This window comes from Callospermophilus lateralis, chromosome 11, assembly GCF_048772815.1.
Source record: "Callospermophilus lateralis isolate mCalLat2 chromosome 11, mCalLat2.hap1, whole genome shotgun sequence".
NCBI lineage: Eukaryota > Metazoa > Chordata > Mammalia > Rodentia > Sciuridae > Callospermophilus > Callospermophilus lateralis.
The window spans coordinates 34876767-34895208 of NC_135315.1; the positions used below are offsets into that span (position 1 = coordinate 34876767).

The following is an 18442-nucleotide window of genomic DNA, read 5'->3' on the forward strand; positions in this document are numbered from 1 at the left end:
GGGTTTTTTTTAAATATCTGATTCATTCTTTAAAAAAAAAAAAAGATTAATCTTTAGTATACAACAATAAAATATGGTGTAAAATATTTCTATCAACAGCAAAGATATTTAAATGGCTGATACTCATTTACTGGTTGATGAAGAAAGTCATGCATAGACACAGAATAAAAGTTGAAAAAAAGAACACAGCAGTTGCAACTCTGATATCATCAGAACTAGTTTCCATATAGACAAACAGAAAATTAATTTGCCTCTGGTATTCAAGTGACAGATATTATAATCATCATAAATACAGCAAAACTGGTATAGTGTATTGTTTGGAAGTTATAATTCAGGATACTAGAGTCTCACTTTGTAAATCTCTAGGTAAAGAAAAATAAATTTATATAATAAAAGCAGAAATATTAATGTTTTTCACTATTTTATTTGGAAAATACAAAAACAGACAGTTCGGTTATATTGCTATATATTTCTCTTATATTACTTTCTTATATTAGACAACAAAATAAGGAAAATCACTGGCAGAGGTATACAGAAAGGAGAGAGGCAAAGCAGACAAGTTAAAATTGAACGCCAATCTGTTGTAATGATTAATAACATCATAGGGACTGGGGGTATAGCCCAGTGGTAGAGTGCTTTCCTAGCATGTGAAAAGGCCCCACGTTCCATCCTCAGCACAGCAAATAATAAAAATAATATTAATAGTTAAAGAAATACATCAAGAAGATACTTTAAAAAAAGATCATCGTATAGTGAATTCACATTGTGATGTTACAAATAAAAACTGAAAACTAACAAAATATACCAAGGAAAGTGTGTAAGGTGGTTATGGTAGAAACAATAATAACAAAACAGAGGAAAGAGGCTGGGGTTATGGCTCAGAGGGAGAGTGCTCGCCTAGCATATGTGAGGCACTGGGTTTGATCCTCAGCATCACATAAAAATAAAATAAAGATATTCATAATTTTTAAAAAGACAGAAAAAGAAAAAAACAGAGCAAAATCTTTCTTGGATTTATTGTTCCTAAGAATAAGTTAATATATAACTGCATATCAGTTATGATAAACAAAATAAGACAGTCTTTTTACACATCAACAGAAATGTATAACCACTGGTACTCAAAAACATGGGATAATTGAAATGCAAATACTTAAGTGTGGATCAGCTTACAAAAGCTATTAATTACAGGAACCTCAGGCAAGTAAGCACAGAGAGGCCAAATATTCCACTGTGGAACAGCATGTCTGTTTTTATTATTCTACTATCACCTTAAAATTTACAATCTATTGATGTGCATGAAGTTTGAGCACTAAAATGAAATCAACAGAAAACTACTTTATTAAATGTGTCAAAGAAACAAACACTTGAGACACTAAGAAATTAAATAATGCTAAAACTAAGAATAAAGTTCACTTGTCAAAAAATAAGGAATAACTAATTATAACAGAAAAAGAAACATTTTAGAAAAGGATATGTGTAAAAGTCAATTACTGGTCAATTATTTCCTCTTTCAATACTTAAAATGCTAATTCTGTGATCTACTGTTCAGTATAGTGACTATAATTAATAAAATCTATTTTATATTTCAAAACAGCTAAGAGTGGATCTTTAAAAGTTCTCACCACAAAGAAATGATAAATATTTGAGATAATACACGTTAATTAGCCTGACTGGATCATTCCACAATGTACACATGTAATTGAATCCCATCACATTTTACCTAAGAAATATACACAATTACTTTTCCATTACAAAAAATAAAAATAAAAAAAAGCTAGACATGGTGGTGTACGTGGTAATCCCAGCTAAGTGGGATGATAAGACAGAATCACAAAGTCAAGGGCACCCTGAGCAATTTAGCAAAATTCTTTCTCAAAATAAAATCTAAAAAGGGCTGCAGATGTAGCTCAGTGATACAGCACTTGCCTTACATGCAAGTTCAAATCTCAGTACTGAAAGAGGATATAAAACTAAATAAAATACTTAAAACTCTAACAGAAAATCTAAGCATTTCCTCATTTTTTAGTAGACAACAAAATATCCCATTATAAATCAGTACTTTTCACTCATAATGAAAGTAAAAAAGTTGAGAATAATATTTATTTTAGTTTATAGAAGTTTTTTAATATTGTATGATTTATGATAAAACCACATAAGCACATTTCTCTCTCCTGTGAGATCAGAAATGGGGGAGGAGAAGTGAAAGAGACTATAAATACTTCTTATGACAATATGTAGTTATTTCATAGTGAAGTATAAATTAAACTGCGCTGAAATACCTAAAATTTACAAATGTGGGCAAAGAAATAGTAGTTTTCAAGTTTTAACAATATTATTACCATAAAAGATTACTTTTCATAGTGGACAAAAAAGTAAAATATTTTCTAATCTGTCTTATATTGAGAAGGCTGATAGACTTGAGAAAATCGAGGACAGGTAAATAAATGACAAAGCAAAGTGCTGTAAAAATGCAAATATTTCATCAAAAGTGAACAGTTACAACTTTGAAATAATACATTAGAAGTGAAAATCTATCACTGTCTCATCACTGATTAAACTTTTTATAGGGGCTGGGATTGTGGTTCAGTGGTAAAGCATTTGCCTCACATGTATGAGGCACTGGGTTCAATCCTCAGCACCACATAAAAATCAAATAAACAAAATAAAGGTATTGTGTCCATTTACAAATAAAAAAATTGTTTTTAAATTTTTTTATAAACATGTACTGGCCAAAATAAATATTAATTATTTATAACATAATTTTGAAACTTGGAAATTCAAAGAAATAGTCATCACATACAAATAAAACTACTATATAGAGGCATGGTCATAATTGCAATGCAAAGATATGTGCACACAAAATACAAAATATTAAGGCTATAATGTAGCAATTTTTTACCATAACTTAAATCACAGCAAACAGAGCTAGGGTGGTGGCTCAGTGGTAGAGTGCTTGCCTGGCATGTGTGAGGCACTGGATTCAATCCTCATAAATAAAATAAAGGTCCATCAACAACTAAAAAAAGGATAAAAAATAAAAAATAAAAAAAAAACACATCAAACCATGGATTTTTGAAACAATGTTGGAAAAAAATTCAGTATTTTATAAAAATTCTCTTTATTATCACAATCAAACAACAAAAACCATAGCATTCTACCTTTAAAAATTAAAGCATTAGGGGCTGGGGATGTGGCTCAAGTGGTAGCGCGCTCGCCTGGCATGCAGGGGGCACTGGGTTTGATCCTCAGCACCACATAAAAAAATAACATAAAGATGTTGTGTCCACAGAAAACTAATAAATACATGTTAAAAATTTCTCTCTCTCTCTAAAAAAAATAAAATAAAATAAAATAAAAAATAAATTAAAGCATTCCTGGGCTGGGGTTGTGGCTCAGAGGTAGAGCACTCACCTAGTATGTGTGAGCCACTGAATTCAATCCTCAGTACAACATAAAAATAAAATAAAGGTATTGTGTCCACCTACAACTAAAAAACATAAATATTTTTAAAAAAATATTAAAGCACCCCTTATAGAGCACCAAAAAAGATCCTAAATCAGTTTCTACCCATGAGAAGACATGAATTTATTTGCATTGCAAAACAACAGGAATATTAGAGTTTTTCAAGAGTTACCTAAAAAGTACTTTAAGAAAGCTGGGCTCAGGCCAGTTTTGTAGCTCAGTGGTAGAGCACTTCCCTAGCATGCATGCATGAGCCACTGGGTACAATCCTCAGCACCACATAATATATAAATAAGTAAAAATAAAGGTATTTTATCCATCTACAACTAAAAAAAAATTTAAATAAAAAAATGAAAAAAAGAAAGCTGGGCGCAGCAGTGTACATGTGTAATCTCAAGTGACTCAGGAGGCTGAGGCAGGAAGATCTCAAATTCAATGCCATCCTCAGCGACTTAGGGAGATCCTGTCTCAAAGTTAAAAATTATTAAAAAGGTTTGGGGATATAGCTTAGTGGTAGAGCACCTTTGATTTCAATCCCCAGTACCAAAAAATTAAAAAACAAATAAACAAATAAAAGATATTTTCAGAAGATTAGCAAAGGGCTAGAATTGTAGATGCAACTTAGCACAGGCACATATGACACAAGGGCAAACTATATGAAATTCAGATTGTCTAAGAATATATAAAATGAACGGCTGTGCGCACAGTGGCACTCACCTGTCATCCCAGTGGCTCGGGAGGCTGAGGCAGGATGATCATGAGTTCAAAGCCAGCCTCAGCAACTTAGCAAGACCCTAAGCAATTCATTGAGACCCTAACCCTAAACAAAATATAAAAAGGGCTGGGGATGTGGTTCAGTGGTTAAGCACCCCTGGGTTTAATCCCAGTACAAAAAGAAAAAATGAACAGTCAATATACTTATCCAAATATAGTATATAAACACTGCTTTTAAAAAATAAGAGTAAGAGAAGCAGGTGAATTATAGAGAACCTCTTTATATTCCAAAAAATGTTTACAAGAGGCCAGAACTTACATGACAGATAAAGAGAAAGATGTAAAGTTTCAAAAAGATTAAAAGGAGCATGTCTCTTACATGGCAGTCCCAGTCAGTTAGAGAGGAAAAAATAGCAACTGGAAATTCCCATTTTTACTTTCAGAATTAAGCATTTTAATAGTTATCAGCTACAAAGATTAGAATTCCTTTTGAAAAGCACACTTTCAAGTCCAAATTTTCTTTGAAAATGGGTAAAAAACTTCTTAATTTTCAAAAATAATTTAAATTTTGAACCTCAATTTTGAATTAGAGGAAAAGATTGAGAGAGGAAAAAAAAAAAACCTACTTCGAGCAAGCCTCAGTTCACTGGATCTATGTCACATTGATTTATAACAGTTATTTCTTAGGGGGGAAAAAAAGAACACACAGATGCAAACAATTACTCTATTTTTGTAGGCAACAAGTGAGGTGGGTGGTAACTGAGAAATTTTTTTTAAATCCTGTCACAATATTCTGCTTTTTCTTAAGAAACCCTCCTCACACAACAAACGTTTGCCACATCAGAGAATTTCCAGGGCCTGAAGCACCACTTTGATTCCAGACCGCTGCAGGCATTAGCAGGAGGTAATTAGGGTAAAAAGTTCAGCCACAGTTCCATGTCTAGAGTCCTGCCAGAAATAAATTTCCTCTCTATTCACTGGTTTCTACTGTACCCTCCCTAAGAATCATATTGAAAACACATTTATCTTTGTAGAGTTTGTTCCTCTTCTAATTAACTTTATGGCGTTTACGGCGTTTGATAATTTAAAATGGCCCCAATCATAGCAGTCCTATCTTTATTAGTGGAGAGGTGTGTTATAATTCCTATGCTGCTGCTTCATGGGACAAGCGGCTCAAGAAGGGCTAGCTGCAGCTGCTCTCCTCATGCTCTCTGGTCATCAGACACATACATATAATTTACTTGTTTGAAAAAGGAAACAAAATTGACAAACAAATGTATTCAGAATGTGTTCTTTCAAGTTTTGCATGAAATTCACTAAGCAGAAAATGAACTTTGAAAAAATAATAGAAGAAAAAATATATAATAGGAAATATTACTTTACAACATGGAAATTTATTGTCTTCCATTTTTTCCACAGAGAAAAATATGAACTGCTACATTTAAATAAGTGACAGAAATCTACATAAGCCACACATTTGAGTGTAAGTTAAAAAGAAAAAAAAAAAAAAACTAGACAGGGGCACCTTTGTTCTGCATCCCTATCTGCACAAGTGCCCACACCCTAATATGCCAATTACTCACTGTTCTAAACGTCTTAGTATAAGATATTTGAAAAACCAAAAAAAAAGATGTTAATAAGATTATGTTAATGAAAATTTTTTAAAATAATTGTTTTTGAACAAAGAATAAAATCAGTTACAATAAAACAAAGACAACATAACCCAATCAAATAACTTGTTTTGGGCTGGGGCTCAGTGGCAGAGCACTTGCCTTGAACATGTGAGGCACGCGCCAGGTTCAATCCTCAGCAGAACATAAAAATAAAGAAATAAATATATTGTGTCCACCTACAACTAAAAAAAATTTTTTTTAAATAACTTGTTTTTTAAGAAAAGAATTTTCAACAAAAACTGAATCATGGCTCTAGGATATTGGAGTAGTTTTGACAACTAAGCTGTTGAATACAGAAAGTTCATTTTTTAAATAATAGTAATCTGTCTGAAAACATAAAATAATTCTTCAAATGGTTCTTAATGTTTTCAAGTTTTCACCAAAGTACAACTACAAAAGAGGTTTTTGCATTTTTTCAAAAATCCCTTCAACAATTTGGCACTCAGTATCCTCAGGTATAACTAACAGCACTGCACAGAGAAATGAAAAATTGTCCCCCTGTACCATTTTGCACAGAATACAAAACGCAGGAACTTAGAGCATCACAACAAATTTCTCCTACCCTATCACTTGACTAATCTTCCATACAAAGTAACTACCGAGGACTTCCTATTTGACCTTTTCTCCCTCATGGGCTGAATGGCATCAAGGATTTTTGTAGCTTCCAGGGAGTTTTCTAACTAAATTTGTACCACAGAATTATATTTTGTACTCTTACAGTTGGATTTATACTTCTCAAACAGAAATACTATTTTATTGTGTTCAATAACTAGGATACTAGAAAATTAAGAAACAAGGGCATATATAAACTATACATGACTAAAAAATGACAAAATATACACACAGGATTTCAAATCCCATTTTTTTAGGCAATCTCATAGGATTCATGGTATTGTCAACATAAGAAATGACACATATTTACTACATTGTTTTAATTATAATTCCATGTGCTGGCAATAAACAAAGGTTCATAGAAATTATTTAACAAAAGGTAACTATAACTCAGCAAATTCACTCCTACTTATATATACAAAACAGAAACGAACACAAAAAAAGTATGGGAATGTTTATATCAGCACTACTCATGTCAACCCCAAAACAGCAACTATGCTATTGTGCGTCAATGACAAATATCACTGCTCTCTCCAGCACTATCTAATCATCTACCATTTTTTACATAAAATTTACCACCATACTGTATGTTATACTTATATATTTATTGTTATACTCTCTAAATAGACTGTCAGCTCTACTAACACATTGTCTTTATCATAGACAAGGGTTTCTTAACCTTGACCCTGTTGACATGATGGGCTGAATAACTCCTTTCTGTCAAGAGTTGAGCTGTTCATTATAGGATGTTTAGTGGCAACCATTAGATATATTAGTACCTCTGTGCCCCACACTGTAACAACCAAAAAAGCCCCCAAGTACTACCATTTGTCCCTTAGTGACATTTCTCTCTTCTCTTCTTCCCCTCAAGTAAGAAATGATGACTTTGATTACTACTATTAAAGAGTAGCAGGGCTGGGTTGTGGCCCAGTGGTACAGTGCTTGTCTAGCATGTGCGAGGCACTGGTTCGATCCCTGGCACCACATAAAAATAAAAACAAATAAAATAAAGGTATTGTGTACATCTACAACTAAAAAACAAATAAAATAAAGGTATTGCATCCATCTACAACTAAAAAAAAATATTTTTTAAAAAAGAGTAGCTGACACCAACCAAGTACTTATAAGTATATCTTGAAATAATATCAAGTCCTTTCATAGAAAAAAGGGGGGGAAGCATTCATATCAAGCAGTTCCTTGAGATTCCTTTGTAAATGGCAGCCTATAAGATCTAGAGCAAACATTCACACAACGTATGATCAATCCCTTACATTTTTTTAGATTCTCAAAAATGTGTCTGAAGCAGCATTAGAATCTACTGAGTAAACTGCATCCATATAGTTCTTGATTATAAGATTTAATCCCTAGCTAAAGCCAATTATCTTTCTCAAATCCCAATATTTTGATACAAGAAAATCTTCAAGTAACATGATTGAGAATTCATAATTTTATTCTAGCTGAACAATACAAAGCTGTATTTTAAAAATCTCCCCTGGAATAGTGGCATATTCCTATAGTTCCAGATACTTAGGAAATGGAGGTAGGAAGACCACTTGAGCCCACAATTTCAAGACCAGCCTAGTCAACACTGCCAGACACTGACCCAACAACAACAACAACAACAACAACAACAAAGGTCTTCCAAAAAAAAATAAGTTATTTGGAAATTGTCATGATTCTCCATAATGAATTGCTTAATTGTCTACCTCAATTCTGCCTTTAAGATAATCATAACACAGCAGTGATCTCTCTGCAGGCTGATTCACTTGCACATGCCCCGTTCCACCAGAAGTAGGATAAGCGTGCCTGTCTGGAATTCCACAAAGTCAGAGTCTATGCAGATGTTCTTTCCCTTTTGGTTTTCCTTTAATTTGCAAATCTTGTAATCTAAGCCTGAAGTTGACTGAACCAATATTTAAACCAGTATAGCAATATCAGCCAAAAACTCAATCTGTTTTCTATTTATATGTCAAGACTACATCCTCTTTGGTGGCTGAAAAAACTGTTGTTTTGAAATGATTACACAGTGAAACTGCAAGCCCTTTAGTAGTTTTATGAACTGGTTCTAGAAGGAAAGCTTTGCTTTTAGAGGGTCTTTAAGTTTTAGAGCGAAAAAAAAAAAAAACAACTTTGAACTCATGACTTTGCTTTCATATTTTTAACTATTACCTTAAACTATATTATAGCCAAGTATCTCCAAAGAAAGTTTATTACAAACTGAAGAGTTCACTGCTATTCAAAGATACTTATTACACAGAAACATTCTTCTTCTACTGAGGGAGGGGCACGAAGGATGTATTACAATGGGGCATGAGAAAACTATTGTGGATGATGGATATACTCTCATTATCTTGATTGGAGTGATGGTTTCATGGGTATAAACAGATGTCAAAATTTATCAAACCATAGACTTTAAATACGTGTGGTTGATCATGTTTCAATTATACCTCAATAAAGATGTGTGTGTGTCTGTGTAGCTTTATAAATATATGAGCTTCTTCAGGGAATATAAACAAAATACAACTTTCCAATGAAAGTAAAGACTCTTAGATACAGCACTGGATTAGGCCATGAAGACTAACACATCTGTAGAACAGGCACCAGAAAAGGTGGGGCAAAGCCACGTTTCTCCAACATTCATGGAGGCAAAGTTTTCACCTCTACCTGCAGAAACAGATATTTATATATACACAAAAACAATTCCTGACAAAAAGTATTCCCTGGCTTCCCTTCATATCTTTCTGACTCAAATGAAATAATACGATGTACAAAATACACAAGACTATAGTAAAAACTTAAAAACTGCCTCAATAAATCCTCACAAGAAGCACAGCAGTGATATATTTGGATCACTCTTCAAAAAGGAAACTGAGCCTCAGAACTCTCTATTTGTTTATATAGCTCATAACTCATATCGAGCCCTGTGCAACTCTAAAACCAATGTTCTTTCCATTATTCTATATTTCCATCCACAGATTCAAGACTATCAATGAATATTATGGAATACTAATCTGAATGTAAACCTACATGTAAAGAAAACAACAGAATACAAAATCAAAACCTGACTCCTTAAACATAAATATCACTGTAGGCAGTTCCTGTGAAATTAACAATACAAAAGCTGCTACTGAAGTCCCAATATCATCCATAATATCATTACTACCACAATTTGCTTTGTAGACTTCTTTCTTCAAATGTACAATACAGACTATTCTTCTCTGATGATATTTCTTTATGTTGGGTCTCTAGGAAATCCTAGAGATAAACTAAAGTTGCTATACTCATAGCTCAGAAGAAATGAAAAACAAGGATTAGATGTAGTTCATGGGAAATATACCTTTGCAACATTGCTCCATGAAACATACCCTAGAGTAAAATGGTTAGAAACATCCCTTTTTAATAAATTTGCACATAATTTATTAACACTTTCAGAATAAGATGATATGGAAGCAAACCTACCACAAATACTCTCTTCTTTTTGACCTTACCAGTTGCAATAGTATGAATGTGCGTGATAATATAAAAAGGAGTGGGTTTTAGGAGATGATTAAGCCCTAGTGAATGGGATTAACTGTGGGGAGCCACTCTGAATGACTCACACCTTCCATCCTGAAGTGAGAGGCTTTGACTACATTCACTACATTCGTAGTGAAGTTGAGGGCATGTCTTCAGATGTAGGTGATGCCCCTTGAGTTGAATTACACTCACTTATCCCTTGTATCCTGCCCCTTCTGGCCTTTTTAGATGGAACTTTCTAAGAATAAGGGACCCCCCAATAAAAGCCCACTTCCGAACATGCTCACTCTCTGGCCAGCGTCTCAGTGACTTTCTCTTGCTCTCCTATTTGGGGAGCCTAAGGCCAAGAGCGGAGAAGCCATCTGAAGCTTGTTTAAAGGTAAAGTGTGTGTCTGTGTTTTATTTAGTGTCCCTGGAAATACACACAAGCGACCTTAAGTTCAGCTGCCTGCCCAGGTTGGGGGCAGCAATTAACAACCTTACAAGTAAGGTGGATGGGAACATTCTAGACCTTTCTTGACTTTTTGCTGTTTGACAACATGGGGTTCAAAATGCTATATGGGAAACAAAGACTGAGAACACTCACCAGACACCACCTTGACTTTAGAATTCCCAGACTGATGGTGGGCAATGGTGGCACACACCTATAATCCTAGCAGCTCAGGAGGCTGAAGCAGGAGGACTGCAAGTTCAAAGCCAGCAAAGTGCTAAGCAACTTAGTCAGACCCTATCTATAAATAAAATACAAAATAGAGCTGGGGATGTGGCTCAGTGGTTGACTGCCCCGAGTTCAATCCCTGGTACTAAAAAAAAAAAAAAAAAAAGCTATAGAATTCCCAAAATGAAGAACCGTTAAGAAATGAATAATTCCTTTGTGGTATTTTGTTATTGTAGCAGAAACAAACTAAGACATCAAACATTCTTTGACACAAAATCTTATAGAGCAGAACAAAAGTTTCTGAGAGCTGATGACAGCACATGATAGTCTATATTAAGCTTAGGCTCTTTTCATTTGTGATCCATATAAACAGCATGAGCTGAGCATGGTGGTGTACACTTGTAGCCCCAGTTACTTGGTGGGAGGCAGGAAGCAGGGTTTGAGATGGAAGGATCACTTGATCCCAGAAGTTCAAAGCCAGACTGGGCAACATAGCAAGACCCTTTCAGTTCTACCATTTTTGCTTCACACACTTGGAGATATGTATGCAATATAATAATATGCATGAGGTAGCATCAATATCCACGGTTAAATAATTACTATAACACATTAATAAAAGAGAAAAGTAATTAAGGTCCACGTAAGTACAACAAACCCACATATTTTTACAATGTTTTTAAGAATGTGAATATGGCAACCCAACTTCAAATATCTTCCAAAAAAACAAAACACATCAACAAGCAAAGTAAATGAAGTCACACCTAAATTGTGTCACAGCTTAATTAGCAGAGAGAAAAATCACCAACTTTAAACAACACGTACATGTGTATGGAGCAGGGATTATAAATACTCAATATTCATCAAGCCTGCTCCTGAGCTGGCACCAGAGTCAAGCACAGATTGCTTGGAAAACAGAGCATAATAGTCAAGTGGCAGAGCACAGAATAAATCACCTAGAATTTACTCACAAGAGAAAGGGATCTCCCTGTGAATAATAAGATGGTTGGCCTTCTTTCCATGTGGTCTTTCACCTTCACATGATATTGATGATGGTTTAACAGAGCAAGACCCAACAGGAGAACATTTACCAAGGTCCCACTTATGCTATATTTACAAATATATTATTGTTAAGAAGTCTCACAAATAAGCTCATTTTCAACTGAGAAAGGACTGCATAAGAATATTAATAGATGTCATCTACAAGTGAGATTCTTGGAAAGTGTTACTATAATAATTGAAAACAGTGTATATTTAAAGTTGTAAGATATGAAATTCTATAACTAGAAATTACTGCTTTGAACAAATTGGCAATAATCTTCTCTTGAAATCATACCTAGAATACTGTTTTAATTTATATTTGTTTAGTGTGAAAACCATTATGCAAAACAAAATGTAAAGCAGTATAGTTTTTCAAGAGCTTTTATGTAAGGCAAGGTAACTAAAATAAGCAACTTTTAGACATGAAACAATATTACGAATCAGAAATGCACAAAGTCAAGATGGGATAATAATAGGAAGATAGTAAGAATTTAACTAATTAAGGATTAAGAATGAAGAAAAAGGTGAAAAAATGAAAGATAAAACTATAATAAGCCTGGAGCAGCAACACACGCCGGTAACTCAATAACTTGAGAGACTGAGGCAGGATGATCTCAAGTTCAAGGGCAGAGAACAACTTAGTGAGACCTGGTCATAAAATAAAAAATAAAATTGGCTGAGGATGTAGCTCAGAGGTAAAGCACCCTGGGTACAATCCCTAGTAGCAGAAAAAAAAATTGATTCACATTTTCAAGAATACTTATAATTACAAAGACTGAGAATGTCAAGCACTTCTGAGAAAACAGAGGAACTAGAAATTTGTTAGAAATGTACAAAATCTATAGTAACAAAATAAGTCAGTGGTGATCATGGGAAAAGGAGTTGGAAAGAGACAAAGGGAAAAAATATAGAGAAATATGGTGAAATTTTTGAGAGTAGTAGATAATGTGGCAATGGTTTCATAGGTGTACACATGTGAAAGATATTAATTGTGCACTTAAAATATGTATAGCTCATTGCATGTCAACTACCTCTCAAAATATTTCAAAGTATATATACTTTATAGACTTCCTCCTGCAATATGATTCTGAATTGGAAATGATTTCATTACTTGAAGAAAGTTGCATTAATAAATAAAATTCACAGAATTTTAGTTTTTTATGCTTCAATTTCACGGCAACTAAGTATCAAGCACATTAGTTCAACTGAGTGCCAAAAATAAAAAAATAGAAGAAACAATATTCTTTGTGGCTCAGAATGACCATGTGATCAGACTTAAAAATGTGTCTCCTGGTCTTTGTCCATTTTGTTCTTTCCTCCAAACTTAACAGTCCCAATTGTTCCTTTCATCTCCATTTCATAAAAGTACTTTACTGGGTACTTACTTACTGGGTTTTTATGGGGTGGGGGGGTGTTGTACTTTTATTAACACTTCTCTTTAATGTTCTAATTTTATATTGGAATACTGTCCTGAGTACCAGGTTGTATAAACTTCATCATATGGATTGCATCATTGGTCTCTGCATCTTCAGAGTCCAGCCCTCTGGCTTCTAGCTGTGTTTACTTTGTAGAAGACACGAGGAGAAATAAGAATATGTTTGGAACAACCCTGGCTGCCCTCCTGTCAGGTTACTGCAGGTTAGCTGAACCCTTCAACCACAGGCCACAGTTCCTGCCAATAATACCCTTCAGATGGTTCTCACTGATGTTCTGCTAACAACTCTCCTCTTACTTAGAAATGATATAGAATTTCATCTCCCATTTATTTCTTTTCATTTAAATTCTCAAAATACACAATTTGAGGACATTATCTGAATTCTGCACATATTTTCAGGAATGCATATATCATATGCAAGTAAGACAATTGTTTAAAAAATAAAGTTCTTTGTTTGGTCACCAACATATAATCATTTCAGTAGACTGAGTACACTACTTGGGTGTGTCCATAGTTCCAAAGCTATATTTTTAAATAAATAAATACATAAACAACTTTCCCATAGTTATAATCTTACATAATATTTATCAATTTATACAAATAGACCACTCTTACCTCTACTTAGATTTGTCCACTGTATATTTTAAAACTGTAGTAAGTATAAATTAAGTGAGTAATGCTCTGGTTCCCTGCATTACCCCCATATAAAAACTAAAAATTTGCCATAAGTATTAAAAGTGAACAAGGGTCAAAATAAATGCTGCATTCATACATTTATGCTAGTAACTCTGATTTATAAAAGAGAATACTAACATTTCCAGATAAATGAAGAATATCCCTAAGACACACGAGAAAATGTAATTAGTAAATAATAGTATTATCAACTTATTTCCATAAGATTTCCCTACATCCATAATCAAATGAACAGGAATCATATTTATCTTGCATTGAAGCCTTGACAGGTCTAAGATTATACAGGGTATGTATCTCTTCTTGTTTGGTTGGTTTTGTATCAGGGATTGAACTCTGGGGCACTTAACCACTGAGCCACATCCCCAGGCTAGTGCCTCTCTAAAATGCTGAGTCTGACTTTAAACTCACAATCCTCCTGCTTCAGCCTCCAAAACCGCTGGGATTATAGGCATACACCATCACTACCAGCACAGGGTGAATATCTCTTGTCCAGAATTCTTGGGACTAAAAATGCTTCAGATTCAGCATTTTTCATATTTTGGAATATTTGCATAGATTTTACCAGTTGGATATCCCTAATCCAAAAATCCAAAATCTGAAATGCTTCAAAATTTAAAAAAAATTTTTTGAGCATAAAAGTAGCACAGATTAAGAACATTTGAACAGTACTAAAATCCAAAGGCCCACAAATCATCCATGTTATAGGATACCAAGTGGTTCCGTAATCGATTGATTAATTGCAATGCTGGGAATGAACCCATGGCTGCTGTATACTCCTAAGCCCTTAATTCTTGAGACAGTGTCTGAAACTCACAATCCTCCTGCCTCAGCCTCCCAACTAGCTGAGATTACAGGCATGCATCTTGGCATCTGGTTTACAAACCCATTCTTTGGGCAATAAAAAGAACCACAAAGCCAAGACAGAGTGATTGAAGAAAAGCCAAAGTACCTACAAAAAATTCAAAAACACAATAGGGAAGGGAAATTAAAGACTTGGTGCTTGAATTTGATGCCAAGAAACCATTGGAAAAGCCCTTATCTATTAGCAGCAAAAACTGGAAGAATGGTATAGGCCTTATTTTGGTGCCTGCATAAATAATATTGGTCTAAACTATGATTCCATCAGCTATCAGATATAGCTCAATTGATAGAGTGCTTGCATTGCAAGCACAAGGCCTTGGATTCAATCCCCAGCACTACCAAAAAAAAAAAAAAAAAAGGTAAAAATCAGTCAAAATTGAAAATGCCAGGATTTTGTATAAGGGCTCTGAGGTAGATCATGACAAAAAGAAAAGTCATATTCCAATTCTCCCAAGCGATCTCCTCCTACTTCTAATTAACATAACCATTAGTAACTTAACACAAAAGTTGGAACTTTTTAAGGTTTCCCTTTCCTCCTATGCCATCCAGGTTCAAAAACACTTCTTTTTGTGGAGCTTTCAGTTTTCTGCAGATAACAACAAATTCTGACTTCCTCATCATAGCTTCCCCATTATCTGTGGCTTCCATTCTCTCAGCTCCCTTGTAAACTTATCAGCCCCCTCATCTTTCTTGTGCTGTCTTGAACATGGTGCTGAGTTCCTTAGTTAATTTACTCTTTCACATTCCTTACTCCTTTTTGAGACGTTTGAATTATTTATCATTATACTTTCCTTTAATTCTTTAAACATAGTTCATTTAGTTTTTACAATATATTTGTAGAAGCTGCTTTAAAATTTTTGTCTCCAATATTTAACATCAGGAGAGAGTCAGAGGACTATTTCCATTGCCTCTCTTTTTTTCCCCCATTATGCCACACTATTTGTTTCTTTTAGCATGTGTTATAATTTTATATTTAAAAGTAGGCATTTTACATGATAGGGTACACTAATCCTGTATCCTATGAAATGTCTTCCTCTACAATGCACAGTTAATGATATCTCTACTCAGTTTTATTGATTCTTTTTATTCTTGCTTTAAGAGACAGGCTGGTGTCAGGGAATTGTCCTTCTCCCTATGTATCTTCAGAGTCAGCCAATGATGAGTTGCCTTTGCCAAAGCATCTGCACATTCATCCATGTTCAAGTCTACCCAGATATTTCCCCCCGTGTCTTTTATGGCTCCTTTATACATTCATGAATCCTGAGCTAATGACTGAAGCTGAAAAAGTCACTGGTCCTCGAGATAAACATGCCCTCAAGATAGTAACCTCCATCAACAATGTTGGTAGACACGGGCAATACCTGACATTTCAAATTGAGTGAGCATCTTTCAACCACAGTAAGGTAGTACTGGGCTGGTCTGCACAACCTTCCTCACTCTGGAATAGCCTCTATATCTACCATGCCTGGAAGGGGGATAACTTAAGAATGGCATGGGAGCTGCAGGCATGAATGCCACAGATTACCACTGTTATTGTGCAGAGTTCAGCAACTGCTGAAACCTAAACATTTTCAGATTCTTGTATGCCTTTGTTGAGTACCAGGGCATGGGCATATATATTTTTACCTGTGTAGATGACCTTACCTCTAATTCACAAACTCTCATCATTCTTAAGTCTATTTGCTCCATGACCATTTCTGTTCCATGATCATTTTATAACCTACTTTGGATGCCCTTCTTACTCTTCTGTATCTATTGCAATACTTCCCATTCATTAAGATCCAGCCAGTGTTACTTCTCCATTAGGCCTTCTGCCATAACTCCATACATATTTACCTCTCCCTTCTTTGAATCTCGTATACATCATAATTTCATAATTATTTTTCACAAGCTGTACTCTTTCTTTTCAGTCACGTCCTTACATCTTTGGGGAAGGAAATTAGGTTTTTAAGCTTTGGTTTTCTCATCTCATATCTGGCAGAGTACTTTGATACAAATAAATTTCCAAAGACCTACTCATACCCAAAATTTGCAATGAAGAAATTTGTCTAGTAGTACATGAAGTTAAAATACATCCTTATGAAGCAATAACAAAGACTCCATGATCAAAACATGTTATATCATTAAAAATATTCGTGCCTTTTCCAAAGCCCCATGATCTGTATAGATTGAGTTTCAGCATTTGTCATAGATTTCCAGTTGCCAATCTAATATCCATTTTTATCATCTTCTTACTAATAAAACCATAATGACTTTCCAACTTTTTTACAGCTGAGTTCAGTTGAAGGAGATGCAGTAACTGAAAAGACAGTGGCCATTTGAGATCATTAGGAAAAGGAGTCACATTAAAAGAATGTTAAAGCTAGAAAAGAACCTAGATCACTAATGACATCATCAAAACATTTCACTGTATCGGAACTGCCTATCAGTAGACTTCTTTTTTTAATATATATATTTTTAGTTGTAGATAAACACAATATTTTATTTATTTATTTATTTATTTTTATGTGGTGTTGAGGCTCACACCCAGTGCCTCATACATGCTAGGCAAGTGCTCTGCCACTGAGCCACACCCCCTTATCAGTAGACTTTTAACTACAGAAAGTGTGTAGTTCACTGTAACTTTACTAATGGCTAAACGTAATTTCTAACTGGAATTATATAGAAAAAAAATCAAAAACAAAAGGATGGCTAATTCAATATAAATCACTGGAAAGATTATTATTCCCATTTTACATAAGGAGGAAGTAAAGAAACTGACTGCAAAATAAATAACAATTTGTCCTCTTAGTCCACAGCCCTATTACTATTACAAATGAAGCCTGCATTAAATTAGGCACATGGCTGCTTAGATTTGAATCCACAGGTTAATTGTGTGAATCCAGTGCCTTACTTATGCTGCACTATGAAAGCAGAACAGAATGGCACTTTTTCACAGTTCTGCAATAGGAATAAAGACAAATTTATGCTGTCTTTAGAGCTGACTCAGGCACATGTTACTGCACCAATAAATGTTAGTTACAGTTAATAATTTTTATTCTATCATAAAAATGACATTATTATTAGCTAATAGTAACATCAAATCTATTGTATAAAGACATTCATAACAATGACTATACATAAACACATAAATTAAAAATTTTTTTCAATAATGGCAATCTTTTATCTAAAGACTATATTCTTATTTATGACTGGTTTTCTTTTGCCTCCTGCTATCACTCTATACGTGAAAAAATACTGTTCATAGCAGCACAATTCACAATAGCAAGACTGTGGAACCAACCTAGATGCCCTTCAATAGACAAATGGATAAAAAAAATGTGGCATTTATACACAACGGAGTATTACTCTGCATTAAAAAATGACAAAATCATAGAATTTGGAGAGAAATGGATGGCATTAGAGCAGATTATGCTAAGTGAAGCTAGCCAATCCCTTAAAAACAAATGCCAAATGTCTTCTTTGATATAAGGAGAGTAACTAAGAACAGAGTAGGGATGAAGAGCATGAGAAGAAGATTAACATTAAACAGGGATGAGAGGTGGGAGAGAAAGGGAGAGAGAAGGGAAATTGCATGTAAATAGAAGGAGACCCTCAGGGGTATACAAAATTACATACAAGAGGAAGTGAGGGGAAAGGGGGAAAAATATAAGGGGAGAAATGAATTACAGTAGAGGGGGTAGAGAGAGAAGAGGGGAGGGGAGGGGGGAGGGGGGATAGTGGAGGATAGGAAAGGCAGCAGAATACAACAGACACTAGTACGGCAATATGTAAATCAAT

General features: G+C 34.4%; 1 protein-coding gene across 6 annotated transcripts in view; it reads right to left on the minus strand.

The window, feature by feature from the left end:
* Bcas3 (BCAS3 microtubule associated cell migration factor) overlaps window positions 1-18442 on the minus strand; it is a 582041-nt gene that overhangs the window by 483249 nt on the left and 80350 nt on the right. The window lies entirely within an intron of this gene.